We start from the raw sequence: 13,653 nt of genomic DNA on the forward strand, positions 1-13,653 counted from the left end.
ATCTTTGATCATGTGGCCCATGTCCTGCTGTCAGTTTCCAAATTCAATGAGTGCTAATGATTTGCAGGCCGCTGAGAGTTTCAAATGCTCTAATCCAGAACAATATAAGGAGTTTGTAACCAAGTCTATGCGTACAACGCCGCCTAGCCAAGAACAAAGTCCAAACCAACTGTCTCTCAGGCTGTGGCATGAGAAAGACTCGGTGGATGGGAGTTGGCATGCCACTCAAGAGCAGTTGGGAGTCTGATGATGCACAGACTGCAGAAATCTCTGCCAAATCCACATCCAAGCATCACAGCACGGCACTTGATGAGTTGCTTTTTTCCCCTTCATCAGAGATCTCTATGCAGAGAGTTCCCATCACCTCCCTGTTTCTGAATCAAAGCTTCTGTCCAAATGCCGTTACAATCCGGCTATTGTGATCATTCATTTAACATCTGATCTGGGCTTGATTTCACTTTTTCCAGTGTGTTCCTTCACAGCAGAGCGTGATTAGTTTAATGTGTACTGGCACCGCTGGTTTACTGGATTTTAGCTTTTGTCACTTCGCTTGTGCGTCAGTGATTGCCGTCGGGCTGAGAAATAATTAAGTGGGTTTTATGTTTCTGACAGTGAAATTTCCACCCATTGAAATGTTGAAACTCTAGTGATTATATCAAGTTTTGTATTAACGACAAAGATAACTTGTAAAAGAGTTGTGGCATTGGAATCAAGGGTGCCTAATAGAATCAGACATGTTACCAAATTTATCACTCTGCTATGAATTAATACTCTATTACTTAGTTTACATTATTATAAGGCATAAAACTGAACTCATTATAAATTATTTGTAATAATGAGAACTCTCTAAGTAGTTGGAGAGTTTTCAAAGAAGGAGTGGTGAGCTCAGCCACGGATAAAAGACTTCTTATTGGTGGATGCTCAAGAATGGTCTGAGCTGTTGTTTTGTCTCCTGGGCTAGGACACTTCACTCTCTTTGGCGCTATTCACAACACACTCCAACTGTGGTCTGAGACATGTCCACCGCTGGGGTAACGAACGTTTTTCACTCTGTGCGAGGCAGCTGCATAATTGGTACATTTAGTCAAGTCTCCCTTTTCTTAATGATTTGAATTGAGCGAGCCGTGAAAGAGATGGAGTGTGGATGCTCTGCAGGTCTCCACGGCACAATGACACAGGAAAGGCCTTTGTCCCATTCAGATTCACTAGAGGCCCTGAACAATTATGTGTTAACATAGTCTTGTTAGCGGTGCATTCTAGAAAGCCTTTTATTATAATTTTTTCCCGAAACACTCTTCTTTGGGTTTGTTTGTGCTTTTCTCTTGTGTTTGGCTCCAGCAAAGCAGTTTTCTCATAGGCAGTATGCCATTCTTTCTTGATGAAAGAAAGAACTAAAGCCACCGTTCTTTGGGGCGAGACTTCATTCCTGTGGTAATTTAAATTAGTTATTGAATGAATTTAATTGAGCAGTGATTTCCAAACATGGTGGGTACTTAGATTTTAGTTGTGCATGTTTAGCGACCTTCAAATTTGAAAAATTGATAGATTTAAAATACAAACTGTGTTCAATATCATTGTAACAAAGTTCAATGTAGGGAAGGAAGGAGGCGGGAACCGGCGAACATTTAAACAATAAACTTTAATCAAAAATAAACAAACAATAACACGGAAGTAAAAGGCCGACAGCCACCTCACGGTCGACTGCCGGCCACACAAACATAAATAAAACTTAGCATTTCCGGGCCCGGTCCTCTCTCCTCGGCAGTCCCGTCGCTCGTCCTCTTATGCTCCCTAGCTCCCCGTGAGGCATGCGGGACTGGTGCGCGTACAGCTGATACTCATTATAACTCACGCCACCGGCCCCGCCTTCCTGCCCCACGGCTCTCGTCCCGCCTTCCTCGCTACAATCATGATGTCCCTTTTTCGTCAAAAATTTTTTTCTTAGCGTTCTTTTAAAAATAATATAATAGTGTTGATAAGACTAATTAATGCTGGTAACCGAAAAACGGCCCAGGGGCAGACTTAGATGCAAAAACGGCCCTGGAGTTTTTGCCACACATCGGCCCTTCACCATTTTTGTTGACGGGGGGGTGGTGGAAGAATCTGATTGCGTCAGCCCTCCACCATGTTGTCATTGCATTAGACGTAGACGTGTCCGTCTCGCTAAAGATCATACATGTTGGAAATGACAAGAGGGGAGTAAATGATAAAATAATTAACATTTTTGGGTGAACTGTCCCTTTAAATTGATCACATTTAGTGATGATGAAGCAGAAACATGTTGATGGGATGGGGGGGATGTAAAAAAGTTGAAATCAATGTGATAGGGTAAAGACAAGCTTTGTGTCCCATAAACGGAGTATTTTTAGGGGGATGTCATTCCTTCCTCATAGGGAGTTGTGTATCTCCACAGTTCATTATCTGATCAGACTTCACAGTTCATGAGCAGGGCGTCAGCACAGTCCCAACACCCCAAAAAACTTCTTGGAGCGATCTGTCAACGCTGGAGTCTCTTTAAGAACCGGAGAAGAATCCTGAGCCAAACCAAAATATTTGGGCATTTGCCCATTTCAGATCTCAGAGCACAACTTGTCCGTCTATCAGTTTTCCTGTCTCGGCCGTGTCTTGGCAACTTGTGAACTTCAAGTCATGCTGTCCTTGAAAACGCATCACTGATATTGTTCTATTTCTTCTCCACAGTTTTTGATTGCCCCATGCCTTAAAAGAAACATTTACAGGCCTGTCTTTGGTCAAGGGCAGTACTTTATCTCTCTGCTCCATTGCCAGTTTTTGTTTTTATGTTCTGGACAATTTAGAGCATATTGCTCATGTTATAGGCCAGAGATGCGATCACTCTCTTCAGACAAGTGAAATCCTGTTTGTGCCTTTACATTTGATCTTAAATCATTTTTTAAAACCTTTTTATAATTAAAAAAAAAAAGAATGCCAGACTTATTTAAACCCTGTGGTAATCTTTTGAATTATAAGTAGCTTGGCATGTTTGGCTTGATTTGCATCAGTAAGGCATTTGCTTATTACTTTTTGTTAGTTATATAGTCCAAGTATGTCTAAATTGTTGTCCCTTTTAATCTTTAAAAAACGGTCTTGTTGAAGAAAATAATGTGTGATGTCACAATTTTCCTAATCCACACAATTACAATCAGCTGTGTCTGTTTTTGGAGAGTCTAATAGGAAATAAGTGCTTTCCGTTGCATCTTAGCTTTGCTAACTCCGTTCTGTACAGAACCGTTGATTCATTTTGCAGACATTGTCTGTCTGGCACCATAAATCAGTCCTCATTTATGCCCCAGTTATCAATTTCCTGTCAAATAAAGGGTTTTGATGAAATAGGATCTAAAAGCTTTTCTTTTAATGTAAGTTTATTTGAATAAATTGTCTGTTTAATGTCATCTGACATCACGTGTAGTTCACCGTTATATTTTTACTCCCTGGCTTTTCTTCTTACTATAAATTTTGGATTCAAAACATCAACAAGCGGCTCTCAGCAGGACCTCGCATGGACCTGGTTCCTGGTCTTAGGAGGAGTGGATGTCTGCATGCCTCATTTAGCTGCACAGCACACACACTACCATATGGCATTTTTCTCTTGATCAGATGTCCAGATTTTTTGTCCAGGACTTTCCTCGGATTCTGTTTTTTCCCCTTGAGCCTAAAAAGCCATTCTCCACTTTTCCAATGACTTGGTCACACTGTTTTAGCGCACACAAAAGACGATCATTCCTGCAGTCTGGTCTGATGCCAGCCAACGTTGCATAGTTTTGCTGGGTTTTCACAATGGCTTTAAATAGCAGGCTTGTAACTTGTAGCAACCAGTTTTTGATCGATTTCTAGAGAATTAGCACAAACTGTGTGGAAGTCAAGTCAAGTCAAAGTTTATTTATAAAGCACTTTTTTAAAAACAGCAAGTGTTTATCAAAGTGCTGTACATGTATAAAAGAATATAATTATCAATGAAACAACCAATCACAATGCAAGAGAGACAAAAAAACAATAAAAGGAAGCAGCTCTCACACAGCGTCAAATGCCAGACTGTAAAAGATTTTCTCTCCCTTGCTTACTCCAGCTTTAATCCTCCTAGTAGCATGGCCTTGTAAACTAAAGGTACTGTTTAGCGTGTTGACAAAATGTTATATCCACTAGTTGTAAGTCGCTTTGGATAAAGGCGTCTGCCAAATGAATAAATGTAAATGTAATGTTTATCAGTAAGTGCAAAAAAAAGAAATCCTCACAATTGTCTCCTTACCTGATGTGCAACAATAAGATTTATGATTTATAATTTATAACATCACATTAACATAATTATAATATAATGATTGATGATTTATAATTTGAGCTTGAAATTTCAGTTTGAATTCAACACACATGAAGTAACCTGCATTTCGCCGATTAGAGGCAGTTTATGGATTTTAGCTTTAATATTTCCGCTTTCTCTGGAAAAAAAACTCCCTTTTCTTGGCTTGTCAGTAATTGTTTATAGACAAACCTTCCAATCAATGTAACCAACAAAGCAAATTCAAGACGAGCATAAGCCATCCAGTCCAGACAGTCGCTGTGGTACACTTGCATCCTCCACCCCGCAGGAGTCATATCGGCTAGGGCCAAACCTCTGCTGTTTTTAGCTCCTTTCCACGATTCTCTTTCCTCCTGTTAACTGCCGTACCCCCACTACACCGGCCCTGTGGTTTAGCACAGTATTTACACAGAACAGCCAAATTGCAGGAAACGAAATGTACTACTTAATGTGTTTGCAAATATAATACTTCCTCGAGCACTTCGTTTGAGGCCGGGCGGGTGCATTGAAGCGAATATAAACATGGACGCACATCTGGACGTTTTTTGGGTGTCCAGGTTGGAATTCCTTCACTTAAGGCAGCTGTCGATGTTTTTATAGGACACTGAGCCCATCCATTCAAATTTGATGCATCTGTCCAACTGTAGTGGGGGAAAATTGTTTGACTTACAGGGGTGTTAAGGGAAGCGCTCGCGGTGCATTACTTAGTAGTGACAAATTTAGAAGATGTGCGTGTGTGGTAAGACAACAGAATTCAAAGAGGAAGCAGACAGACTTATGGACTTATTTGCTGGTTTTGCTATTAGATTATGTTTTATGGCTCTGGTTTTAGGGTTTGTCATGGTGTTTGTGGTGTGCTCTTTGTTTAAAATATGGATAGTTTGACAGTCACTTTTCAGCTGTTTGATGTTACATAAGAAGAATAAAAAGCCAGCGTTTGTATTTATCTCACAATGTGCTTTTATATTATTATTACAAATATTTTGAAATTGTATTATTATTATTAAAAAACGTATTTTTTATTATTTTTCCAAGCAGTTTTTTTTTACAGGTTTGTTATCGACCCCTCAGCCCCGCCCCCTATCAGTCAAGCAGCTAGTCCTGCCCCGAACTTAAACCATCAGGTGTACAGTAATAGATGCAGAAAATACACGCATCACCTCCAGAGAGAAATTTGGATTTGGCTGTGAACACTTCCCTCTGGTTTCTCGCGTTCTGTCCAATGTCTGTGTGGTGTCTCCTTTTCTTGACACACACACGTTTACCTTGCTATCTAAATGAAGACATACCACAAACATAGTTTTAAAAGAAATGTTGTATATTGTTGTAAAATAAACGTTTTCTCAGGGTTTTCTGGGGACATTTTTATATGCAGACTTTGCATATTTTTATATCCCCTAACAATATTTCTAGACTTTTTCATCTTTAGATTTTCACTAAGACATTATTTAGTATGTTTATTAAGCTGTTTTCCATGTGCGGCTCTTTGGCATTGTGGGTGATTTTTAGATTTTACTGTCCATCTGGGGACATTTGGCCAAACCTGACAACATCTTCTATCACATCTTTTCCCCATTTGCTTCTGTTTGTCTATCCTGACAGGTATTTTTTTCCCTCAAGCTGTAGTCTCTGAACTGTCGAGTATAAAGGAATGAGTTTGCAGGGGGTATATAGCTAATCCAGAGGTGCTCTGTGATGTTTATGGTACCCCAGACACACTCATCCTTCTGCACAAGTCATCAGTGTTAAATGCTTAACGTCAGAAATTGGGGAATGGGGAAGTAAAATTGTGAAAAAATGTCAGTCTGCTCAAAGGCATGTTTTTCCAATTCAGTGTTCCACATTGTTTTTGGATAAAGGTTGTGCACATTTTTATTTTAGTAGATACTCAAAATACAACTTTAAGCCAGAGAGGAAAGCCATTTTTTTTGAAGATGCTTTGTAGTGTGTGACCTCGCTTTTCAGGCAAACTGTAATTTCACGGAAGTGCCCTCTCGTAATTCTTCTTGTCTTTTTATATGTATTCCGTCCTAAACATCATAACCGCCGAGCAAATTGTCTCCATATTCAGAGCTCTGCTGCTTTAAAGAATGCATCCCTGATGTCTGCCAAGAACCTCAGGGGAGATTAAACTCTGCCAGTTACAATAACGGCAGTACAATAATGCTACCAAGCAGGCGGTGCTTGGGAACAGAAGTCACAGAGTGCTGGCGGATTTTCTTGCTTTTCATTCAGAACAGAATTACTTGAAGTTTAGCGAGATGGCTTGTTAGTGTAAAAGTAAGAGAGCGTAATTTTGTTTGACATCAGAGTTTATAAAGGTAAAAGTTACGCTGAAAATAAGAACGTAAACTTTAGGAGGTATGTTGCTTGGTTGGACAAAATACGGGTTGTAAATCTTAGCTGTTGTGAAAGATGTTTGGTAAGGCAGATATACAGACGTGAGAACACACAAGAAGTCCTGCGTCACCGAAAAACACAAGAATTTAACAACATTGCGGACTTGAAAGTTAAAGGGATAGTTCACCCAAAAATGAAAATTCTGCCACTACTCACTTCAAATCTGTAATGTTTTCTTTCTTCTACAGAACATAAAAGAAGATATTTTGAAGAATATTGGTAACCAAACAACAGCGGTACCCATTGACTTCAACTGTATGGACACAAAACCAATGCAAGTCAAAGGGTACCACTGTTGTTTGGTTACCAACATTCTTCAAAATATCTTCTGTTGTGTTCTGCAGAAGAAAGAAAACCATACAGGCTTAAAATGACAAGAAGGTGAGTAAATGATGATAGAATTTCCATTTTGGGGTAAATTATCCCTTTACTATGGAGGACCGGAAGAGTCATGTGTAAAGTAATAAAGCATTTCATAGTTTAATAAGTAATTCTACAATAAAAATAGGCATTAATACATTTGTTTACAACTTCATTTATTTATCCAAATATAAATAGGCGAATTGATAAAGTCATTCATTATTTAACATTTTAATGGGCAATAAAAAGCGTGATTATAAAATAATTAATAAATGAAATATTAATCCATCAATAAATACTTCCAATTAAAAAGGGAATTTAAAAAACAACACAAAACACTCCATAAGTACATTGTTTTAAAGTGCATTAATTAATTCCTAAATAAATAGTGGAATTTCAAAATGTATTTGAAAATGCGATTTAAAAAGAGGAATAAATAATTGGATTTACAAATTAAACTACATTAATCAGTCATTTAAAAGGCGATTTCTTTTACCATTTGCATTTCCATTTCCACGCTGCCTTTCCTTTTCCGATTTGCTATTCGATTAGCTTTTCAAATAGTCATTTAGCTTTTCCTTTTGGCCTCTCCATTTAGCATTTCCCTGACACTTTGGGTCCTTGCATTGGTAAAAGGAGGTTAAACAATGCAAATTAGCTATGGCGAGAGAGATGTAACGAGCTCTCTGATTGGTTAGTTCCATGTACGTCATGTTCAGAGGTATGTTAGATGAGCAATGGAGAAGAGGATAGTTTAAATACTTTAAAGCACAAAATACGTGCTTGTTATTAACACGCATTGCGTTCTGATTATATAAAAAATGTGCCTCCAAAAAGTCTCCAGAAACCAAATGGCTGTCGTTTGATGCTCCGAGGGGTTTCCAGCATAGCAGATGGGCTTTCATGAAGAACACGTATAATTGTGCAGTAAATCAAATGTGTTTACCTATAGTCGTACAGTAAATCAGATCAGCTTCCATAAAATCACATATATTTGTATTATAAATCAGCGTTGGAGTATCTCTGGAGGGCCTCTTCGTAAGTGATTTGTATATACGTGAAGTATTAAGGTGGGAATTGGTATCGTAATCACTGTCCTAGATTGACTCAAATGCACCTGTGGGACCCGGTGCACTTCGTGCACTTCTAGTAGGAATGCAGCTGTGTTTATGCTTAGCCAACAACCTCCTCAAATAGTTCACGGGCTCGTGAGCGAACTCGTGTCAATGTAAGCGAGCGTAGTTTCCCGAATGCGCTGATCCGTAAGCCCTCCCTCACAGCCCATAAATACGTAGAGCATTAAACTCAAGAATCCAGGAAAGATCTTCAAGACGTTTCACCGATCATATGGAAAACCAGTGACCTTCCACTCTCAAGATTTTACTAGGTGTTTGAGTAACTGTTTTGTATGCGCAGTCATCCTCAAAGGTCTTATCAGGTTCATGTCATGGTATACAGCCCAGAAATTCAATGACAGCACCTTCATCTTCCTCAAAGCTATTGATTGTATTAAAAAGAGCTGGAGGTGTTATCTAAGAGCACTGAGGGGCTGTCATTTGTTCCACGTTGCTCATGGGTAACAAGGTTGGTACATCTGTTTCTAGCTCTGCCTCGAGTCACGGTGAACCCCAGCGGAATCACAAGATTCAAATCTTCAATGCCCTGTCATCTTCTAAAGCATCTACACTTTGATCCGCTGTGAAATGTGGAGTTTTCCAGTACAGTTTCAACTACAAAATCACTCTTTCACTTATCAAATATATCAGACAGGCCAGAAGGCATCTTTCATAAAATGGTTTGTGCATAGCTAATGTGTCTTGCTCAGGGTATAGATGTTTGTAGAGCATCTATCATCGTCTATCTGTATAATTGAATGCAAAAAATATACTGTCAATACCGTTGCTTGACTCCGAGGTGGAAGTTCAGACTTACCGACGCTGATGCAATAACTTATGAATAGAGAGATGCTGCTTTCTGTTTGAAGTCTGACTCGAGTGCAACCTGACTGCTTTATTAAAGCCCCCTGTTTCAGTTTGAGAAGTTCGTCTGACAGGTTCAGCAAGCATCTGCTGTTTTTAACTCGAGGCAGGAAACTGCATGACACCTCTGAAGCTCGTCTTTAAAGCCAACATAAAGTCTATCTTTGCGGACTCTATTTGTAATACTTTTTTGATACACAATTTTTGTGAGCTTGCTTTGTGATTGTATGTTATTCCTAAATACAGCTTTAAACTAGGGTTTAACTGTAGGTAATGCATCCTTTTAAAAATTCTAGCATTAGCGAAGTGAGTATACTTTAATGGCTCCATTTTGGTATTAAACAAATGAAAACTCTGTCATCATTTACTCACCCTCTTGTCTTATCCAACCTGTATGACTTTCTTTCTTTTGCAGAACACTAAAGAAGATATTCTGAAGAATGTTGGTAACCGAACAGCGGTGCTACCCATTCACTTCTATTGGTTTTGTGTCAATATGATGCAAGTGAATGGGTGCTGCTGCTGTTCGGTTACCTATACATTCTTTAAAATATCTTCTTTTGTGTTCTGCAAAAAAAAGTCATACAAGTGAGTGAGTAAATGATGACAGAATTTTCATGTTTGGGTGAACTATCCCTTTAAACTCCCATTGTGTATTATCTAATCATTTCTATTTTCTACTGGTTAAAACATCCCATTCTTGCCTATACAATGTATTTGTATTGTTGAAAATAACATTTTTATCTGAAATATGATCATATGATATAATATGATCAGCCGCATCCCTTAGGATATTCAAAAAACAGCCAAAAATGCACTTCTTCTGTGAATGCTTGACAGGAACATGAATTTTCACCCTTTATTTTTTTAAACCTCTCCTCTAATATTTTCTTCTTCCAACAGGTGTTCTCATGAATTGTTCAAATGTTATTTAGTTTAGCCCACAATAAACGCGATTGCTAAATTCCTACATACAATTGTAAATGTAAATATATAACGTAATAGTTTGCAAATGCAGTTTCACATTGGGTTTATTTACGATGCATTGACTGTCCGTTTCTCTGCTTTAACACCATATCGCTGTTTAAAATGGATTAGAGTGAATACGCTGCAATGCGATGTAGCTCAGAAGTTTTTGAGAGCTTACATTTATGTGCATGCATGCATGCATGTGGCAGATGCTTTAAAGTGCCTTACACATTTGTGTACCTTGGGAATCAAACCCACAACTTTTTGCGCCGTTAATTCAATAAGCAAGCATGGCATACATCTGCAAAGTTGCTGTCTGTCTAGTCAAACGCACCATCGACACCAACTATCGTATACGTTTACTCAAATGTGATTATTTACGACCTTCACTAGCTTTTTCTCTCAGCTTCACTGTCCTGGAGGATCCATTACAGCGGCATTTATTTCTCATTTATTCCTTATCCAAGAGTCCTCCAGAAAGACCACGCATACCTGCTTCCATTGCTGAGGAGGCAAAAAATATTCAATCATTTGAAAGTCTGGAATGACGCACTTGCACGCACACTTACGTATAAATGTTCGGTAAGGCACATTTGGTGTCGATTTAGCCTTGGTTTCATGTTTAATTGAACGTCTGTCAGCACAAGAGAACAGAGAACCATATTAGCACGCTCGTATGATAGCAAATGACTGAGTTGTCACTGATTGAGTGAGAGGTGCCGCTGTGGGTTGTTTGAATCGAGGCCTAATGACAAGGGTGAAAAGGGAAGATTGTGAGTGTTTTCTTGAGGTTTACGCCGGGGTCTCACGATAGATTTAAAGTCCGGGTATTACACGAGTAAAGGCTTTAAATATCACCATTAATCTGCTATTACGATTTATGAAATGACTTGTGGTCGTTCATCATCCACACAGGCACACAAACACGTGCCCTTCCCTGGCACAGGCAGTAGTGTCGATGAAGGCAAAGAGAACAAAGAGAGAAGTGGATTAGGAGAAGTCCGGAAAATATGAGAGTGCTGAACAAAGAGCAGGAAGGAAGATGATGGGCACATAGTGGGGACGGATCCAAAAAGAGGAAGACTGATTGACGGAGGCTTAGAGAAGAGAGAGAGAGAGAATAGAAAGGAAGGTGGAAATGTGTAAGGTACGGGGTGAAGTGAAGGTTACCATGGCAATCTGGATAGACTTTTTGTCTGACAGACAGACCTTTGTCTGTTATTCTTTATTAACCTTGCAATGGTTTTCTGTGTGAGTGTGTGTGTGTGTCTGTGTTGCGTCTGGTTTTGCGTGCAGTGTTGTTTTTTGTTTGTTTAAAGTGGATTTTGCAACTCTTGTAGAGAAAAATACTTTTTATTTCTGTTTCCTTGGCCTTCATTGTCATGGCATATAGGTAGATAAAGGAAAAGTAGGCTATTAATAATAAAAAAGTTTGATTAAATTATTTAACATTTTAAAATATGCAAAAAATAGATTAAAATGTATTTAAAGGTATTTATTTGTAATAAGTATTGCATAAAACATATTTAAACATTCAAGTATTCATTCAGGAAATAATGTAATTATTATGCTGCATTTTTCATAAATAACTATTCATAGTATTCGTATAGAAAAAATACTTTTTATGTCATACACTGTCCTTGTCCTGCATTGTCCTGACATAAAGGTAGGTGGAAAAGTAGGCTACTACTAATAAAATCATTTACTTAAAAATAAAAAATCATTTAAATGTTATAGTGTAATGTTTTAAAAATAATACAGTTGATAGATAGATAGATAGATAGATAGATAGATAGATAGATAGATAGATAGATAGATAGATAGATAGATAGATAGATATGTATTTATTTATAACAAATATTACATTAATAATTTTTAAACATTTAATTTTAAATTAAATGAATTAACAAGTATTATTATTACAATTTTACATAAATAGCTATTCATATAGTATTCATAGTATGAAAAACTACTTTTTTATTTTAAACACTTTCCTTGTCCTTCATTGTCTGGCATAAAAGTAGATGTGTGCGCTTGTGTTGGTGTTTATTTGGATTCTCATACAATCAGATTGCTGTTTGGTTTAATGCTATGTGCTATAATCATACAATTCACCATATATCACTTATTTATTAGTTTAAAAAGTAGATCTTTTTTTGACTTTTCTATTGTCGTGCAATTTATCCATCAGAGCTTATCACTGCACTGTGATCTGTTTATCTACTTTTAGATTATGTCTCCAAGTGAGTGGGTTTATTCTACAGAAAACCAATGAGCTGTTTAAAGAGCACATTTGTTGAGTCTCTTAAGTTTGCTGTCATTTCAGGATTTAGCTAAAGGAAACCCTGCTGCGCTCAGAGAGCCCATGGGTTTATCTAGCACGTGTGATGTATGTCTGGCCGACAGTGGCAGCACCAAGCCATGGGTCACTGACAGGCAAACTCAAAAGACACACAGGCATGATCGGTTCTCCCCCGCTCTTCCTCCTCTGTTTTTTCCTCTTCTTTGTTTCTGGTTTGTGTACGCATGAGGCGACTTCCCTGACTTGGCGGATCTGTCTCCCTTGGGTCCTGATAAGGGATCTGGGTGGTCTGATGAGGTGCCAGTGTGATTAGATTGGATTTACTGTTCATTTTCCGCCAGATGTGAAAGAAGAGAGGGGATGTCTGGGCACAAAACACTTGTACTTTTGAAAGAGACAAATCCCTCACCTAAGTAATGTTGTATCTTGTAGACCAGATTAGACTTTATGGTTTCACAGATTGTGATATACAGTTTAACATGCAGTATGTGAAGTTGCCTGCAGGTTATGCCTCATGGAAAAGTAGGCTATTAACAGGGGCGATTCTAGGCTTTCAATATTAGGGGAGTTCAGCCTCCAATGAGGATATATATAAATATATATAAATATACATATAGCCACACTCTAAGCACCACATACTGTATACATTACTAAAATAAATAATTAAGAAAGAATATGCAGAAAAGCATAAAGACAAGTTATTGTTATTCAAATGAATATCATATTAATTGGTCAATCTGCAACATGTATAATTCAAAGTAACAACAACAGCCACACATACATATAATAAATGTCACAATCAACTGCTGAATCATTATTTAGTAGGAATAACTTGATATGTTTCCCTGCCATTCATTCTGATTAGCACGAGCGCTGTCACTCCTGTGCATGACTGCGTGTTCATCTATTACATCCACAATATGTTTTAAATTAATAATAAAAATACTGAAGCGTCTGAAAAACGACAAAGAGCTTCTAGGTACAGTTTTGTTTCATCAGGACTCAGAACAATGAATAACACAGCCGCTGCCAATGAATAACCACGCTGAACTAAAGTAACATAACTCTATCTGCCCGTCATCTTTCCGGGGCTGTCAAAACTACCATCAACTCTCTATAACTTAGGTGCAGAAAAATCAAACAGCACATCATCATGAATGACACATTTCTGTGCGCTACAATATCATCATGATCGTGTTCTAAAGTATGCCGTCATTGGTGTGAAGTGATGCTTTCATTTTGCTACTGCGGTCAAGCCAGCCGCNTGATGCTCCGAGGGGTTTCCAGCATAGCAGATGGGCTTTCATGAAGAACACGTATAATTGTGCAGT

At 38.2% G+C, this 13,653-nt stretch overlaps 1 protein-coding gene across 1 annotated transcript in view; it reads left to right on the forward strand.

Annotated features, from left to right (window-relative positions):
- The window catches only part of dchs1a (dachsous cadherin-related 1a), a 113,389-nt gene that overhangs the window by 13,020 nt on the left and 86,716 nt on the right, over window positions 1–13,653 (forward strand). The gene's annotated exons all lie outside the window — the stretch shown is intronic.

The sequence above is a fragment of the Triplophysa rosa genome, linkage group LG14, assembly GCF_024868665.1.
Source record: "Triplophysa rosa linkage group LG14, Trosa_1v2, whole genome shotgun sequence".
Taxonomy (NCBI): Eukaryota; Metazoa; Chordata; class Actinopteri; order Cypriniformes; family Nemacheilidae; genus Triplophysa; species Triplophysa rosa.